This window comes from Rousettus aegyptiacus, unplaced genomic scaffold, assembly GCF_014176215.1.
Source record: "Rousettus aegyptiacus isolate mRouAeg1 unplaced genomic scaffold, mRouAeg1.p scaffold_m13_p_2, whole genome shotgun sequence".
Lineage (NCBI taxonomy): Eukaryota > Metazoa > Chordata > Mammalia > Chiroptera > Pteropodidae > Rousettus > Rousettus aegyptiacus.
This window is the reverse complement of record NW_023416295.1, coordinates 26,320,583-26,339,849: the sequence shown is the minus strand read 5'-3', so window position 1 is coordinate 26,339,849 and position 19,267 is coordinate 26,320,583. Positions and strand designations below refer to the sequence as shown.

At 43.9% G+C, this 19,267-nt stretch overlaps 1 long non-coding RNA gene across 1 annotated transcript in view; it reads right to left on the bottom strand.

Annotated features, from left to right (window-relative positions):
* Nucleotides 1-4,375: 4,375 nt before the first annotated feature.
* Nucleotides 4,376-19,267, bottom strand: part of LOC107519375 — a 72,268-nt gene continuing 57,376 nt past the window's right edge. The window contains exon 5 of the long non-coding RNA XR_004955740.1: nt 4,376-4,530. This is a non-coding gene — a long non-coding RNA (uncharacterized LOC107519375). The remainder of the gene's footprint in view (nt 4,531-19,267) is intronic.

Genomic DNA, 19,267 nt, shown 5'->3' with positions numbered 1-19,267 from the left:
ACAATACTGTTGTTATCTCATTTTTACATGAAAAGAATCTAAGGCCCAGAAAAGATTAGCGACTGTGACTTTCCCAAGGTCACATGGCTAATAAGAGACAGAGCCAGGTTTCAAAACTACCAGGGCTTGCCTGACTGTGCATTCTCTAACCGTTAAACTTTACTGCTTCCTTATTCCCTTTGCCCAGGCTGCAGGGAGGAGCCCCAGAAGGCCCAAGAGAGACAGTCAGGCCTGCCTTTTCTGGGCCCTAAAGAAAGGCTAGAGCTTCTTTCCTGAATCCTGGTGCCTTCTCCATAGGATGGCTGGTCTCTGAACCCCACTAAGTTTCATGCAGGACTTCTGGATGAGAAACTACTCCCCTTCCCCCATCCACAGGTTCACAGATAGATGGATGCTCAGGAAAGGAACAGATCCTCACATCAGCCGGGTCTCTGGGAACCTGAGGATTAATTGCCCTGCCAGCAGCTTGTTAGAAGCTGTGTTGGCAGATGAGGAGAGCAGCAATAGAATCAGCCAATTAAGCAGCCAATGGTGCTGAACTAAATGTGACCTCCAACTTAATTGTGGATGTTGCTTCTCAGCAGTTTCTCACCAATCTGGGTTTGGGGGAAGAATGGGATGGTAAGGGGAGGGTGAGTGGCAAAAGGAGGGTCCTGTTTGTAGGAACACGTCTGCTCGTGACTCCCATTTCTTTGTTTCTTAAGGGGATAGAAGCATCGAGGATTCAGTGATTTCCAGCACAGAAAAGTTAGGGAGGGTGTGGCCGGTCTCTCAGTTGTACCCCCAAAACCTCGGGCAGGTGACAAAGGGACGAGGGCTTGTCAACTGAATGAAACATTTCTAAACAGGCCAGACCCAAGACCACATCTCCAACAAGGGTTAGGAGGCAAAACTAGAAGCAGGAGCCTGAAGGCTGGGCAGGAGCCTGGGCTGTGCTACACAGAGACTTCACACACAATGTGAAAACTTCTTTCCTCTCTATTCCTGCCACCAGCTTGGCGATTTGGAAGCACCTTTGTGCCCTCCACACTTCCTCAGTAAAGTACCCGGAGCACCATGTTCAGTAAATGTGCATGTCTAGAGAACGGGGTGGGGGTCGAGGGCTCAGATGGAGAGAAAGACGGCAATGTATCCACACCAATCTGGCCATCTCCCCAAGGCCCACCATTGGGATTGCCCCTCTATAAACGACTTGCCATTCAACTGCAAGCTTTGTAGCGAGCTAATAGCCTCTACCTGTTAGAGATTTCCAGCCTCACCTCAGCTTTGAGGCCACAGTCTTCCTTGGCAGCCCCTAGGCAGCGACTGAGCATGGAAGAGGACCAGGGCCTGGCTACCTCTGCCAATGTGAGGTTCCAATGTGGCATTTTTGACTCCAGAGCTCCCGTTGGTTTGGCTGAGACTCAAATCAACAATGCGTTCCAAGGTCATCTACAGCCATGCTACCCTGAACAAGCCCCATCCTCTCTGATCTCAGAAGCTAGTAGGGTAGGGCCTGGTTAGTACTTGGGTAGGAGACCACCTAAGAAGACCAGGTGCTGTAGGAGTGAAAAATAAAAAATAAGGAATTGTAAGCTGACAAGGTCCTTGCAATCTGTGGGGTCAACCAAGGGTTGCCTCAGTTAAAAGAATAAAATATAAAATAAAATAAAATAAAATAAAATAAAATAAAATAAAATAAAATAAAATAAAATAAAATAAAATAAAATAAAATAAAATAAAATAAAATAAAATAAAATAAAATAAAATAAAATAAAATAAAATAAAAGTGTTCCGAGGCTCTCTCTACCTGATTCTCCCTTTTATCTTTCACAGGCATTACCCGTGTATCAGAATGTCATAACAAAACACCGCAGACTGGGTGGCTTAAACAATAAACATTTATTTTCTTACAGATGCATAGCTAGAAGTCCAAAATCAAGGTGCCTTTGGGGTTGGTTTCTGGCAAGGGCACTCTTCCTGGCTTGTAGACGAACACCTTCTTCCTTTGTGCTCATGTGGCCTTTCCTTTGTGCACATGGGAAGTCTCTTTCTCTTCGTATAAGGACACTAGTCCTATCAAATCTCGTTTAACCTTAATTACCTCCTTAAATTCTCTATCTTTAAATATTGTTACACTGAGGTCTAGAGCTTCGACCTATGAACTTGGAGGGTGGGGAGACATGATTCATTCCATGACACCCCCCTCAATAAACTCCTTACATTTTTGACGGTCTTAGCATCTGCTTCCCAGAAGCCAAAACCTACACAGTCTTCCTACCTAGGTGGATATCCCACACCCAAAGGGTTGTTCCTTTCTCCCCATTTCTTCCTAGTCCCATTCTAATTCCCCAACAGATGTCCCCTCTCTGCTTGCTCTTGTCCCAGTCCCCCAGAATAAGTGATGTGTTGTCTAGGGCTCTGCCAACCAGTAGATACAATGTCTTCTCCCAGATCGCAGATTCCCAGAAAAGCAAATAGAATCCCCAAACTTGAGACATTCTAGTCAACAAGGGGGAACATGTCACAGGCTGCAGACAGTGTCTTTACCTCTCAAGCTTGAGATTCTAAGTCTGCATAGTCTTCTGACAAAGCCTAGACATCGATTGAGTGCCTCCACAATGAGTAGGGGGTCAAAGGTAAGAGGCATAGAGCTCGCCTTGGAAGCAGACAGTTCATTGGGGGCGGGGTTAGATGGCAGAGAAACACAGAGAATATGAAGCACCAGAGGTACAGTAACAACAAGGAAACCGAGAGGGAGAGATTACTTCAGCTTGAGATGACCTTGGAAGACTTCTTAGTAAAGGCAACTTTGGAGTTGGGTCTTAGATAATAGAAAGAGTATTATAAGTAGAGGGAGGAGCAGAGATCCAGGGTCAGAAAAATTCAGGAGGATTCAAGCAAGGCACAGTGACCAGCCCAGCAGCATGGAATATACGGTGATTTGAAGATGAAATTAGGATGATAAAGTGTATTTAAATAATGGGGGACTTTGAATGCCTGGGTATTTGAATTTTACTCTGTACTAGGGAGTCATAAAGAAATGACATTCTAGGAGTGATATGATCAGATCAGCGTTTTGGAAATGTAATTTCTTGGCAGGACAAAAATGTAGGGGTTAGAGGTGTGTAGAAGAGGTAAAGATTGTTCCAACAGTGAAAGCAAGAATGATAAGGGCCCAACTAGGTCAGAGACATGGCCATGGTAAAGGTAGATAAGACTGGAGATTGACTGCAGAGGAGAATGACCAACAAGATTGGACATGGGGTAAGAGGCTGCAGAGAAGATATTGGGGTGGCGAGTCTGAATGATCTACAAAATGACCTTAGAACTGGGGTGAGCCAAAGAGGAAGCATGTGGGCAGAGACACACTGAGGCTGACGTAAAAGCAGCTGGACATGGAGTTCTGGAGTCTGGGAGAACAATAAGATTAAAGATGCAATTCTAGAAGTCATCCTCATCGTCATCTTCACACTTCTAGTTCAGGTGCTGAAAAAGACAGAGAAAAAGTGAAAAAAAGAAGAGAACCCTAGACCAAATCTTAGGACAGCCTTTGTTTACTGGAGCGTGGATCCAGGGAACCAGTGAGATACCATCGGAACATGGTGGGGAGGAAGCTCTGGAAAGAGTTTCAAGCAGAAGGGAATGGTCAACAACATCAGCATTATAGAGAGGTCGCATCATGAAAGGTAAGGATATAGGCCACTGAGAGACTGCCGAGTGGAGAACTGGAGAACATTGGTGGTGGAGGTGGGGCTGGCCTTGGAGAGAGTGGTTACAGCAGAGTGCTGCCCAGGACAGTCTTGCTGGCCTGAGGCGCGAGCCGAAGGCAGGGAAGCGAGGTGGAGAGGGCTGATCCTTCTTTTAGGATGTTTGTTGAAGAGCAAAAGGAGAAAAAGCAGTCTAAGTTATGTAATAACTTAAGCCGTGTATCAGTTGCCAAGAACCCTAGTTCCTAAGATTGTAAAAAAAATTTAAACTTTTTATTCGAAAGTAATTTCAAACACGCAGAAAAATTGCAAAAACATAAATTGGACATAGAATCTACATTTTACTCAGATTCTTTGTTAGCATTTGCCCATTTGTTTCATCATTTGCTCTCTCATAAACACGAATGCACATATGTAAATGTATATGTTTACATAGATGTATACATGTGTAAAATATTTTTCTGAATCTTTTGAGAGTAAATACCTACATCATAATGTATTTATCCCTAAATACATCAGTGAATATTTACCAAGAACAAAAATATCCTCTTAACATTACCACAGTACATTATCAACTTCACTAAATTTAAGATTGATACTATCCTATTTTCATTGACCCAGTAGTGTCCTTTACAGCATTTTCCCCAGCCCCTGCACCCCTTACCTCTGCCCAAAATGGAGTGAGTGTATAAACTTGCCTTTCTTCAGCAGCAGTTGCCGCGGGGGGTTGGAGTAGGGTATGGGTTGAGGTGGGCAGTCTCCTGCATTAGCAGCCACTTCAGCCATGTATCAGTTGCCAAGAACCCTAGTTCCTGAGAGCTTGGCCCGGATATGGGTCTACCTAAGAGATGAGTAGAGATCAAAAAGCAGAATCGTGTGTACAGGTATGTTAGGCTGACCTCCATGTCCGCTAAGCTAAGCTCCTGGCCTGTGTATTAGAAGAATTCATTTCCCTTCTTTGTTTTACAAAAGAAAAAAAAAAATTTGTCAGTCTTCTAAGGCTCATTCATCAGAAAATAGTACTTTACATTGACTCTGTGTTCTCTTTGGCAAAGGATGAATTTCTGAGCCTATGCTAATATATTCGCATCAGTGAAAATGGATCCTTCATGGAATCCAAAGTCATCTCAAGGACTTTATTATTTGCTTAAATGAGCATCCTGTTGAAGCCTTTCTAGGGTAATGGTATGTTTTTCTCTATTTCCCCACAGACTCTGGCCTGGAAGGGATGCAAATGGTTTTCATCCTTTCTGAGGCTGTTTACTTCCTGAATTGGCTATTTCTAGCTCTGAGACAGAATATACCTGGTACTTTGCAGTGTTTTTGACCTAAATACTTTCAGTAGGATTATTTGGCAACACAGAAATGTGTTTTCCTTAATGCCTGTCTTTGTGGATCTTGGCAATCCTAGTATCTCACACTGATGTTCTTTTTTACCAGATGAAAATTACATATCTCACTATATTTCCTATTTTGCATTGGCTGCCAGAAATCTCAGAGCTACATTTAGTACTCAATTACAATAAATATATTAGCATAGATTTTTCTTATATTTATATCTCCATTTATCATATACATGTATATATATGATTTTTCTTCTATTTATATATATTCGTTTACTATATCTCTATGGGTCTTTAGGTATAATTATCTATATATGGTTTTACTATACATGTGTCTTTAACATTAAACATCCTAAAATCATTTTTGGAAGCAAATGGGATACACCTCAAAAATATATAGTTCCTCACAGGACATTTGTCTCATTCCGGTTACTTATTCTATCCGATCCACATGTAGAAGCATGTCCAAGACATTATTTCTCACGCCTATTAGCACTTCTGGTCCCAACTATAAATGGCCTTGCCACAGAAGGCAGTTTGGCTTGGGGCAGGAGCTCTTAGTTAAAATAGAAACTTCTCTCCTTAGATTACATCCTGAGTCCTTGTGTTTATTTAATTTCTTCTGGGGAATTTGAGTCTGATGCTGACAGAAGCCAAAGGGAATGCTCGCCCAGAAGGGCACAAGCTTCCCAGCCTGACTTTTGGAAGAGAGAAGGAGAGAAAGCCTGGCCTTCTTTGGGGAAGCTGGTGCTCCCCGAGCCACAGCAGAGAAAAGGGAAAGGGCCAGAGGGCTGAGTTTCTTCACCAGTGACGCTTCTTTGTAACAGGGCAGACTCCTAACTGGTTATTGGCTTGGGTATGAAGAGTGGGACCAAGAACCAAAGACAGACAAGTCTGTGAGGAACCTCCAAGGTATTTCCCTTGTGACAGGGAAAATACTTTCTCTGGTGGCTGGTTCTAGAGCCAAGTCTACACTGGCTTTCTGCATATTTATACAAGGAACCAGAGAAGTTTTGAAATAGATATGTAGGCGGGTCATTTTGCCCTGTCTCCCTTATAGAAAGTAATAATGATAATAGGTGACACTTGTCCAAAGTATTCAAGTGCCAGGTATTGGTCCAAGCGCGTGCACGCGCGCGCACGCACACACACACACACACACACGCACACACTCATCCATGAGCTAGGTATATTATCATTATCCCCATTTTGCAGAGGAGGAAACTGAGGCTCAGAGAGGGTAAATAACTACCCCATGGGTACACAGGTAAAAGGTGGCAGAGGTGGTTCTTCTGTGCCAGAAGTCTTGCTCCCGTGTTTGTGTTCACTATCCCTCTACTACAGCAGTCTCCAAACTTTTTGGCACCAGGGACCGGAGTTCCTGTGAGAATCTAATGCCTGATGATCTGAGGTGGAGCTGAGGCGGCAATGCCCGCTCTGGGGAGCGGTTGCACATACAAATGAACCTTCGCTCACTTGCCCACTGCTCACCTCTTGCTGTGTGGCTTGGTTCCTAATAGGCCATGGACTGGTACCAGTCTGTAGCCCAGGAGTTGGGAACCCCTGCTCTACTATACTTTCCAGTGGCCAGCACATGACTTTCAGATGGCCCCTATCCCATGTAAGCACAAGACCCCTGAGAATTCCAGAGATTTGTTCACTAGAACTGTGCCAGCTCATTTCCCTATCCAGTTACCATACAAAGTGTGTCAATTTAGAGTCTAGTTATAAGTCTCTTTTGAAGAATTTCAGAAATATCACTCTTGAAACTTCTAGAAGAAGGCGAGAATTTAGATCACTAGTTCATTCGAAACACATTTATTAGGGGCCTACTGCGTGCCACACACTTTGCTCATTTCTAGAGTGGTAATTCAACCCCAGTGGTCCCTACCCTCAAAACACTACTAGTCCCAGCACATGATGTAATGAGGTAGAGAGAGAAGGATGCTTCGCCAGGTAAGGGAAGGCCTGAGTTGACGGGGTGGTTCTAGACAATACCTGAGAAGTGTTGCAAACTAGTAAGTTAATCAAGTTTGGTTCTACTGGTAGTTACTGTTAATCCTTTTACTTAATAGTTATAAAGATCTTCTGTACCAGCTATTGAGGTAGGCTCTGTCACATACATCTCTAATTTTTCAAATGGGCATCAAGACAAAATGCAGTGAACAGTTAAGATGATAATTTTATTTGGTGTATTGCAATAAAGGAAATATATTTTAAAATATCTTAAACTAAATAAATTATATAAAATAAATACATTTTAATTAAAAATATATCAAAAATAAGAGAGCGATCTGAGGTTTTATAGAGGCAGGTAGACAAGGGAGCCATCCCCAAGTCTTGTGGGAGTCATGTGAAAGAATTACCTCAGAATATTCAAAGGACAGGATGGTTCTTTGCAGTTACTCATTTCCAGAACACATAGAAAGGGAAGGGATTTCTTAGCTGTCTTCCAGAAACATAGGGCTTAGGTAAAGTTCAATATTGTCACAGGGGCCACATATTTTCTTGATATACAATTATATAAACTGAATACCTGAAACCACAAAATTAACATGGAAAAGTCTTCCCAAAGTATCTATTTTTACTTGAAACTGTGGGGGCAGAATCATCATTTTACATAAAATAAACACCTAAAGAAAAGAATGGAAATATTTATGATTTTAAAGGTGAAATCTTCAAAGAGACTTTATTCAAAAGGTTAAAGGGTCATTGAAATAGGACGCTTGGACTACCTCAACCATTTGGATACCTCCGTAGAAAAGTTTGAGAAGCACCGGTCATTTATTCTCTTATTGAATTCTCACAGTTTATTATTAATACACATGTTTTTTATCAAAGCTTCATGGAAATGATGTTATTTTTATGTCATGTTTTATTTCTTCATGTGCCTCCATAACTGTCTTTTTTCTAACCTCAGAGTGTTTTTAATGACAAACTTATTTTGAAATATTATAGAAATGTGGCAAGGATAGAACAGAGTTTCTGTATATCTAGTTTCTGCTAATGCTAACATCTTACATAACCATGGTACAGTGGTCAAAACTAATAAAATTAACATTGGCCATTACTATTAACTAAACTATAGATTGACTTAAATTCCACCAGTCTTTCCACTAATATCCTCTTACCGCTCCAGCATCCTATCCACAATTCCACACTGAAATTAACATAAATGTCTTTTGATTGACTGAAAGAACCTTTCACAGGGTCTACTAAGTGCCGGTAGACCTTATGTCTTGGGAAGTCAATGAAACAATCAGTCCTGAGTTTAAAAGCATATAAAGAACACGATGGGGGAAGTGGCTTGTGTCTGCTCTATGCCATACAGATATGAGGACCCTTTATTGCCCAGGACTGTATGTTTGGATCTGAAACCATTTGCAAACAAGTGTGCCAGCTCTGGCACACATCCTCGGGCGATCGAGTAGAGAGGCCTCAGCACTGGCAGTGGTTGGGTTTCCCAGCCCCTGCTCCCCAACTCCAGGCAGCATTTCTGAGCCCATGATGTGACCTCCATTAGTCTGCGCTGGCCTGCCCTTCTGGAGCCCAGTGATGAAAGGTTAGTACATTTGAAATCAGATAAAGGGCATCAAACCACAGCTGTGTTTGTTTTATAAATTAAAGGATGGAATCATTAAAATGATTGTTTTCCTGAAAATAAAGAGATTAAACAGGTCTCGCTTCTCCCCTGCTGCCTCCCTGCTCTTTTGCCAATTTGTCTCCAGAGGACTCCAGCTTCATGTAAAAGAGCAAAGAATTATCTCTGTTTCAATCTTGGGGACTGGGCTGGCTCCCTAACAATTACAGTTCTTATCTGAATGCCCTGGAGGCAGGGGAGACACTAAAGCCAAATTCTTTCCAGTATTAACTGCCATTCAAATGGATACAGGAGAATAATTGAGCCTGTTCCTTTAATGCTGGGGGACCCTCAAGATGATTCTCAAACTTTCCTGTTTAGTGCTTTTTCCCAAACCTTCTTCTGTGGGAGGTTTGGTGCATGTTAAGAATTTAAGATTTTAACACAGAAAAGGGGAAAAGAGGCGAAAATAAGCACCTGGTATTCAGTAAGTACTCAACTAATATTAGTTATTATTACTGTATTTAAGATGCCCATGAGAGAAATTTGTACTTAATTTGGAAGGCAATTGGGGATTTTGGGTTTTTTTTTTCTTGGGTTGGGGGGTGACATGGTCGGACCAGAGTGGTGATCCTCAGGGAACTTAGAAACTAGTAAGGTCTTTAGTCACGCACACATAAGACATAAAACAGTGACTATAGTAAGTATCAATAATCATGCAAAAGTCTCTTTCACCAGAATGATGTCGTTTCATCCTCATATCAAGCCTATCTGGTAGCCATTATTTTATTCCCAATTTACAGATGCAGAAACAGAGATTAAGAAACTGGTAAAAGTGGAGCTCTGAGACCAGTTGGTATGAGCCCCTTCTCTTCTCCTAGAGAGAGGGAGGTGGGGGGTCCATCCTCCCAACACACTCCACGCACAGCTCCACGAGTGGTATAGCTGTTGGTTTCTTCCTACTAGAGGGGGAGCAATTTAAGGGCAGAGTTCATGTCTTCTCATAGGTACACCTTGAGGGCTAGCACAGAGTCTGACTTGTGTGGATATTTGATAACAAGGGTGTGAAATAAATACACGAAAGGACGTGAACCACAGGCATTCCCGCCTAAGGACTCCTTGGGTCCTTGGTCTGTTAACTAATCTTCTGTTTCCTCTTCCGGGACAAAATGGTGAACCTGTGGCCTATTTTACCAAAAACACCATGGACAATTAGCAATGGGAACTCTAAAATGCTCAGAGAATGCAAAAATTTAGCCAGTGTAATTAATTGTGGTCAGTTCCCTGACCTCTGTAATGAAAGGAGATCCTTAATTTTTTTTAAAATAGGAAAATAAAGAGCTTTCCCCTTCAAGCCAGCATGAAGATTGTTGTTGTACTCTATGAGAAAATGCTGAGCTGGCCCAGGAGATGAAGGCTGAAAATGAACATTAAGATCAAAGGTTTCCAGGGTCAATTTATAAAGGTGGTGCCCTGAGTCATTCCTGTGCCCACAGTGAGACTTAGAGAATTGGGGAAAACAGAAGAAAAAGAAGTGACCCTTATTATTAAAAATAATGATAATAGCAACAATAATAAACTCTGTAGCATAGGCAGTGAACAAAAGAAAATGAACTCTCTCAATCAACACTAACAAAACAGACTCTTCCAGTCAACATTAGACATTCTTATGAGCCCTTGCTCAATTTCTGGAGCTCCTGCCAGGCCTCTGAATTGTCCATCAAAAGATTTCTCTAAGGAGAAATAAGAGAATGAGGAAAATGACTGAGGCTACTTTGTATAATTAAGCAGCAACAATTTTAAAAGTACTAAGCTCAAAAAGGAAAGACCAAGCAGCCTTCAGAGACATCCTGAAATCCCAGCTGATGGGGGCCAGCATTCCCTAGGGAGCAGGCAGCCCCAGCCACCAGCCGCTGGGTAAGGGCCTAGTAGGAGCAGGGAGATGGTTCCCTTCACTTCCTTCTGAGATTCTTGATCCCCTCCCGGGGCCTATGTTAATTAATGACACAGAACTTTTCACTAAAATTGTGCTCGAGCTGGACCCTTCCCGGTCCCCGCAGGTGTGTGCAGGTTTGAACCACTCTGTCCGCTGAGAAGGCTTTATTAGGTGGGGATTCAGAAAAAGAGCAAGGCGGTACCTGTCTGCATGGGCAGCAGAGGCTGAGGGGTGCTCTACAGTACTGCACCCCAGGAGGTAACCCCCTCTTGAGCTCACCCGAAGGCAGTAGTGAACTGAACAAAGTGAGGTTGGTTTTAACTGAGCATTTGTTTGCTTTCCAGCTACTTCAAGCTAACTTTTTAAAAAATTTCAACTTTGGGGTATAACAAACAAATCAAATTGTGAGATATTTAAAGTGTACGTCATGGTAATTGGACATACACATACATGGTGAAAGAATTCCTTCCACTAGTTAGTCAACAAACACATCTATCACCTTATTTATTTATTCATTTATCTATTTATTTTTTTAGCGAGAACATTTAAGTCTTCTCTTAGCAAATTTTAATTAATACAATAAAAACAGTAAAATTAAATATAAAATTATAACCTATAGTCACCATATTTTACATTAGATCCTCATGCTAACATTTAAAAAAAAATTCAAACATACAAAAATTGGAGAAAATACTACTACCATCGACCTCCATATACACCCCACCCAGATTCAACAATTGGGCTTTTGCTGCATTTTGTCTATCCCTTTTTTCTTTTTCATCTTTGAGGAGCTGTTTTATTTAAAGCAAATCCAAGATAGCATGTCATTTCAGCTCTACACACTTCAGTATGCATTGCTGAAAGAATATAAAGACATTTCCTACAGAACCACAACACTATTATCGTGCCCCACAAAATAAACAATAATTATTTGGTATCCTCTAATACCAAGCCTCTCCCTCCGACTATAGAAATGATGACACCTCAGGGTTAGAATCAGAGCTAAGGAAAAGCCCCTCCTCTCCTCAGTGCTGCTTCATGGGGAAGAAATACTAGCCACAAGCTCATTCTCCAAGCTTCAACCCAGAATCTTTGGTTTTGCAGGATGGACATTCCCCATGAACACCTGCCTTTCGGGTGTGACACAGACCTGGATGTTCTTCCATCCCCCAGCTCCTAAAATAGCCCCTAAAACAAGAGCTTGGGCTTTTCAGCAGCATGAACGCTCTCAAACTGTAGAGTGTGTCAGAATCATCTGGAAGGCTCATTGAAATATGGATTCTGAGCCCTAACCCCTGAGTTTCCAGTTCAACAGGTCTGTGGCAGGCCTGAGAATATGCATTGCTTATAAATTCTCAGATGATAAGGATTCTGCTAGTGCAGGGACCACACCTGGAGAGTCACTAAATGCCACTAAACCACCCAAATGGATCTTTGTTGGACAAGTATAGAGCCTGCACTACTGCTCTCCACTTAACGCCTGCCTATAATTTCAGCAGCCCCTTGTGCTGGGCACCATCTGTGAGCAGAAAGGGACTTGGGACCTCTTTACTAGCCCAGAGTTATTCTTGCTGCTGACACACTTGGACCGTGATATACCACTTTGTGCTAATTGGGTTTCTGCTGCCTCATTACCCAGTAACTGGTACCCGGCTTGCTCTGCCATGACTGGGCTCCTTACCTTCTCCGTTCCCTGAGGGACCAGAATTCTCATCCGTTAACCTCAGTCTCCTCTGGATGAGTGAACTCACACAGGTCCTTGACTTGTCCCAGGGCTTGACTGATTTTTTCCTGTCCCTCCCAGGGCACTTCCAACAGTTATAAGGAGAGATCCTTTCCTGTCGTCTACCCAGAGCAGTGTCTTTTTCTAATTTGAACAAAGGTGCTGTGCCAGGCCATTGTCTGGTTCTCCGTCAGCTGCTTCCTCCCCCCTGATTCCTGGATTCAGAGCAGACTGTGAATAATGATCCCCATCTGGCTCCCACCCCCAAAGCATGTTCATTACCCCCCGTCCTTCTCAGCCCAACCCTTGCCGGAGTCTGCAGTGCACATGCTCTCTGGCTGGTTCCTTCCCAGACTAGTCCGCAGGCTGCGTATCCCTGGTTCTGTCAGAGCCCAGGCCTGAGTCACTCAGGCTTCCTGAAAAACCACAGCCCCATCCACTGCCCAGCTGTACAGAGGACAGAAAAAGCTGAACCACGCTGTCTCCATCTTATTTGCCCCTGAAATGTAGGTATATTCAAGGTCTGGACCCCAGAAGTTATTAAAATTGAAGCCGACACATGATGGTTCATGAACCAACTTTCCCTCCCAGGGAGGTGTGATGACTCTCCTGAGATCAGGAACTTGCCCCGGCACACAGCCTCACCCTAGCAGCCCCCGGTCTGTTTCTCAGAGCAGCTGTTGCCCCTAAGTAATTAGTGCCGAGATGTTTTCCCTCATCTCTCAGAAAGGTCGTTCCTGGGGCTCAGACCACTTTCTGTACCAAATCCCCGCTTGGTCGCTCAGTTAGGGAGACAAATTTACAAACCCATTAACTTCCAGAGGAAGCCCTGTGGACAAAAACTAAGAAAGCAGTTGCAAGATCCCATCCTGACAGAGGTGACAGGTGGGTGCGTCCATCTATCCATCCAAACAAGAAATAGTCACTGAGAACCTATCGGGTCCAAGGACTGTTCTAGACACTGAGAGCCCCACAGAGAACCAAATGGACGAAACCTTTGTCCTCATGAATGTCACGTTCTGACGGAGGAGACAGATAACAAACAGACAAATAAGTAAAAATATACAGTAAAATAAGGCCCTAATATAACACTATATTAGAGGCCAAACAACACAACTGTGTAAAATGTGGGTTATCGTGAGATTAATGAAACACCAGGGGTGAACCTGCACCGAGGACGGGAGCGAGTCGCCAATCAGTTAAAGCAAAATGGGTGTGCTATTAAGAGGTCTCCCTGTGTAAGTAATGTAAGAAGAGAACACTAAGAAAAAAATAATAATAATGAAACAAAGTAGGAAGATATAAAATGTCAGGAGGGGGTAAAAATTAAGAAAGTAACCTGCAGGTGGGGGCGTAGCTCCCGGACTGACACATGCAGAGAAACCCAGAAACACTGAGGAGCTGTAAAGTGCCAAAAAAAAAAAAAAAAAAAAAAAAAAAAAAAAAAAAAGAAGAGAAGTGTCTCTGAAAAGACAGCAGCAAAGTGAGTCAAGGAGTCGGTCTTGAAGGAACCAGAAACAGATCCTCCAGCAACTGATGATGTACTTTCTGGCATCCCTTCAGATAAAGAAGAAAGGGGACATTCCAGACAGGTGGAACAAGACAGATGACTCAGAGGTAGGAGAAAGCAACGTGTTTTCAGAGGATAGGGTTTTTCTTGGCTGGGTCCTAGAAGTGCAAGAGTTAAGCTGAGCCAGAGAAAGAGGACTGGGGAATGAAAAGTGTGAAAATCCAAGATCAGGAAGGATGATTTTGTTTTTGGCAAAAGGCCCTTGGACTGCATCGCAGATTTGAGATACGGTGTGGTATCCACAGATGCACAAGAAAGCCTGGCAGGAGGGTTGCTTCTGCAGTCCTGGTGTGCTGTGGAGAAGCTGGCCCAGAGCTAGCTGTGGGGATGGAAAGGCTAGAGAGGGTGGCAGCCAGGAACCATCAGCCCCTCTGGCCCCTTTGTCTCTCTAAAGATGTGTAGGAGGCAGTGAGTGCCAGAGGTTTACTTAACTCTGGAGCAGCTCCCCTATTCCTGTTTATTCTTCTTCCTTTAATGATACAATGAGCTCATGGTCCCCAGAGGTGCCAGGAATGAATTAGCCATTCAGCTCACTTCGGCATTAGAAACCAGGGAGTGTCCCGCAGCAGGTAGGTCTCAGCTGTGTGTCTGGGAAGGGCCAGACAACAACACCATGTGCATGTGCTCCCTGCCCTCCTGGAACCAACAATCTACCATGCCAGCTCTGATGGCCAAGCAAGGGCGGGGGGAGAGGGTGATGGTCAGGACACTGGAAGGGAGAGGCCGGGTGGCTACTCAGACCACCAAGGAATGAAAGGTTCTACACCTCTTTGGAGGAAAATAATCTGTTCTTGCTTGCTATGACAGAGCCACAGACTCTTCGAGAAGAGGTACTTTTAAACTACCTCCTCCTTTTCCATGTCTCAACTCCTCCACCAGTCTTAACTGCATGTGTTTGAACCCTCTACCCCACCCCACACAAATCTTTGCTCCTAACCAGCTGTGCCTAATCTCCCACTCCCACTAGCCCTTTCTTGGTAGAGGAAGGGGATGTCTCTTGACTCCCCACCTTTCCACAGTACCCTGTAGAAATGCACTCCCTTGTCCATTAATTCTAAATTTTCCCCTCACCTGAACTCAAACATGCTCATGCTACTCAACATCCCTCCACTCACCGCCTTGCCTCCTTCCAGGGCCTTCGACACAAAGGGGAAGGAAGAGTACATCGAGCCTGTGCCATCTGGTCATGCCAGTCACATCCTTATCGTCTAGTCACGCCACCTTCTCCAGTCCAGGTCCCTGCCACTTCCTGGTTCACATTTCCTCTCTTTTCCCTGTTCTCATCCTTGGTGACCTTAACCTTTATGTCGCTGACCTATGCAGTACCCTGACCCCCGCTTCTGTGCCCTCCTCCACCCTGGTGACCTTTGTTCTACAGCATGAGGGCCACAGCTGGACCGCATTTCACGGTTCTGCCTTCCTCAAAGACCTCAAGCGCGGTGCTGTCTTGCTTCGGCCAGGGCCTCCTCATCTGTCGACACCCCCCTGCTTCCTCACCCCTCGTCAACCAGTTTTCGTCCTCGTTGGGTCCTCCCATTTCTTGACCCTTTATAACTCACACAGTCTACTATCCTCCTTTCATCTACATTTTCAACACACACACACTCACATATACGCGTGCACCTGTCTGGGGTCTATCACGCCTTCTCTCCTGGTCTTCTTCCTCCCTACCCCCCCTCCCCCGGTTGGCACTGCTGAACCAGAGCCAGAAAGCATTCTCCATGCAAAATTACCCTCTCTTCCGAAATGATAACAATATATATTGTGCCCTGAATATAGGCCAGTATTCTATTCTAAGCACTTTATGTGGATTGTCTTGTTTAACCCTCTCAGTAACCCATAGAGTGAGTACAATTATTACCCCCATTTTATATATTAAGTAATCTCAAAGTACAGAAAAAGAAAGAAACTCGCCCATGGTCATGCAGTGAGGAAGAATTCAAATGCAGATTCCACTATGGTTTACTGTCATCAACGAACTCCCACCCCTCAAGTTATATAGAGTAGACGCTGGCTTTCCTAAGATTTTAATGGCAGTATTCTTGTACCTAGAAAGTTCTCGTGATTCATTTTAACCTATTTAGTGCTTCATAGAGTGGAGTTAGAAGTATTGAAATTACAAAAATCTGATTTGTGCGTAAAATTTAAGGCACTCGAGTTCATGGAGTGAGTTTCAAAACTGAGATAACCGAAAAGAAGGAAGCTTGGGTGAAAGGCATGAGCACGCATATTTGGGGGGAAAAGGAAAGTTGTTCTACTTTAATTATCAAACTGAAAAATATTGATACCATTGTCATCTATTCTCATTCAGACACAAATTTCCAGTGGTTGATGCATTTACATCCATTTAAAAAAAAAAATCAACACTTGGAATAAACAGCTTTGCAAATACTATCAGAAATTTCTTAAACTCAGATTCTTAATGTGATCACAGAGAATGTGATGTTTTCTGTATCTAAGAACTGATTCCTGGAACGAGGGAGACAGTGGTGAATAAATCTACTGTTAACATCAGCATACAAATATTGGCTTTGGTGCTGAGGCAAAGGACATCTGAGAACTGTGTTGGGATCTTGAATGGCTTGTGGTTTACCAGGCAGTCATCATTCTCACTCACTATGTGGAACAATGGCATAATGACCTGTAGCAGCCGTATCATCAGGCTGAAAAAAGACCCTTGACCACTGCTTGCAAGATAGGCTTTGAATGGGCAAAGTACACATGTCTAAACCTCAGCCTTCTCTCACAACCTAATTCCTCCAACATCAAGACAATTCCTATTAAACAGCAGCTAACCCTGGCTAGGCGGGTGACAAGTGTGGCAGATTCTTGGCACATCTCTCTGAACCGATCAAAGGCAAAAACCAAAATTCAAAACAAAAAGAAAATAAAAAAACCTTCCAAGATACTCCAAGGGTAAACACAAGAAATATGGGAAATGTTTTAAGAAGTGGCTTTGGCCAAGTAAAGATAAGGCATATTACAGTGTGTGTACCAGTAAATGAAGAGAAAGAACCATCTAAAGCAGCAGACCAAGAACCAACACTCTAGTTCCAGAGACTGTGGCAGTTGCAGTTTTGGTGAAACCTGTCAACCCCAGACCAGCTTCATTTGTCGTTTAAGAATAGGCATCGTTAAAGAGTCAAGCATTTGAAGGCAATTAACTAATGCAGATGTCCCCAACTTGTGATAGTTCAACTTAGGATTGTTTGACTGTACGATAGTGTGGAAGCAATGTGCCGAAGAACACTGTGCCTGCTAAACTACCGTCAAGCGTCAAAGCCCCAGTGCGTTCCACCAGCTCTTCTCAAGCCTCATCAAAAGAGGGAGAAGTGGATGACCCCAACATTGGAGCGTCCCCATCATCCAGCAATTAATTTTCCCTCGGTGCTTCAAACAGTCTTCAGGCCTCGTGTGCTTTCAGCTATGGATGTTAATAGCGAATACCTGCACAACCATCCTGTTTTTCACTTTGCAAACAGTAGCCAATAAATTACATGAGATACCCAAGACTTTATTATATAGTAGGCTCTGTGTTAGATGTAGGCTAGTGTAAGCGAATATTCTGAGCACGCTTAAGGTAGGCTAGGCTAAGCTATGGTGTACGGTAGGTTCGGTGTATTAAGTGCATTTTCGACTTACAGTATTTTCAATGTACGATGGTTTAAACAGGACATAACCCCTATCATAAGTTGAGAAGCACCTGTACTAACTTAGTGGGCCACTATAAACTCGTCTGCTTGGCAGTCAGCAAATGCTTCCCAAAAGGGTGGTGGCAGAGAACAATCGGAAATCAGCCGGAAGCTGGAGAGGATGTGGGGAGACTAACTTTCCCATCCATTCCTGGGGAGTGTGCATGCCACATTTTTGGCAAGAATTAGGCAGGACATTAAAACTTAAAATGCACATGCCCTTGGTACCAGTGGTCCCACCATGGAAAATCTAAGCTACTCACCCGAGGGTAATAGTAAGTGTACAAGGCTATTTATTGCAGTGTGTGTGCATGAGCAAAAACCTGGAAACGACCTGAAGGTGTCTCAGTACAGGACTGATTGAATGCGTGATGGGCATCTGTGGCTGCCAGCTGATCATCATCTGTCCCCTTCTTTGCTAACAGAAACTCGATTTCTTTGAGGTGAACATTCCCTGAGAAAGGAACCTACAGCCCCAGCCCTGGGAGAAAACCCGCATTAGTCTGAAGTGAAGTAGGCCTGAGATCTTTGGTTCCATCCCGGTCCCACCACTTGCAAGCTATGTGAGCCGGGTGTCACTCCACCTGTTGTAACATAACTGCGAAATGCTTATTCCAACACCTGCCCTACCTACATGGTAAGATTTTAAGATGTGCAAGCACTTTGCAAACTTCTCAGCACCTACCAATTGAAGTGACTAGATTTTGAAAAAGTCAGCTTCTGTGCGAGCATGTTAAACTGTGCGTCTTCATTAACCTGCAGGCCCACGGTCACACCCACCCCTCCTCAACCCTGCAGCGTTCCTACACGTACACTGAGGAGCGGCCAGCCAGGTCCCTGAGCTATGCCAGCTCACTGCTGGTCTTTCTCCACACAGGGCTCCAGCCAACACTTCGATTAACTTCTAATCAAAAAATGGTGATGGGTGTAGGACCCAGCTGCTCTTGCCTTAGAAGGAATTTCCCTCAGGTTTTCTTGCTCATGACTCATTACCAAGACAGCCCATCCATAGCCATTCCCTTTCCAAGGAAGGACGTTTCAGACTTGCTCTCCAGCCCCCAGTCACCTCCACGCTCACAGATGCCGATTTAATTTGAGGAGACGCAAACCTTCGCTGGCTTTCTCCATCCACCCCAACCTTCCATCGCTGTCCTCTCGCTCTCACACCTCTATGGTTTCCTCCTCTTCTTGACACTCCTCTTCTGCCCACACTCTCTTATGTTCCCTTGGTTTTTTCTGAGCATTCAGTTTCTCTGAAATGCAGTTTCCCATTCTCTATGCGCAGAAAGCTTTCTCGCTTCTTCTTTGATGGGGTAGGAATTAGCAAAATTTGCTCCCAAACTGATGTTTTAGGTTCTTTTTTCCAAACAGAGATGTCATTCAAGTGTGTGAGCACACACGTATGGGGGTATTTTTAAAGACCCAGGGGTTGGGTCACTTGGGGATGAGCTGGTATAATGAGCTTGTGGAACCAAACTTAACCCATTTGGTTATAACAAAAAGTTGTTTTGTCCCCAGAGTGGCTCTGAGGCCTGGACAGAGGCACAACATATGGGGAACACGTGGACGCAAAAAGGGGATCCCAGGGGAAAAGAAACACTGTGGGTTAAAGGGACGCTGGGCCGTAGCAGAGAGCCCCAGGTCGCCATTTGGTGCTGGTATGCGGGGCCTCTAGCACCCCTTTCCCGAGGCCCCACCACCCCCTGTCTGGCTCACAGCCTCTTCATAAGCCCA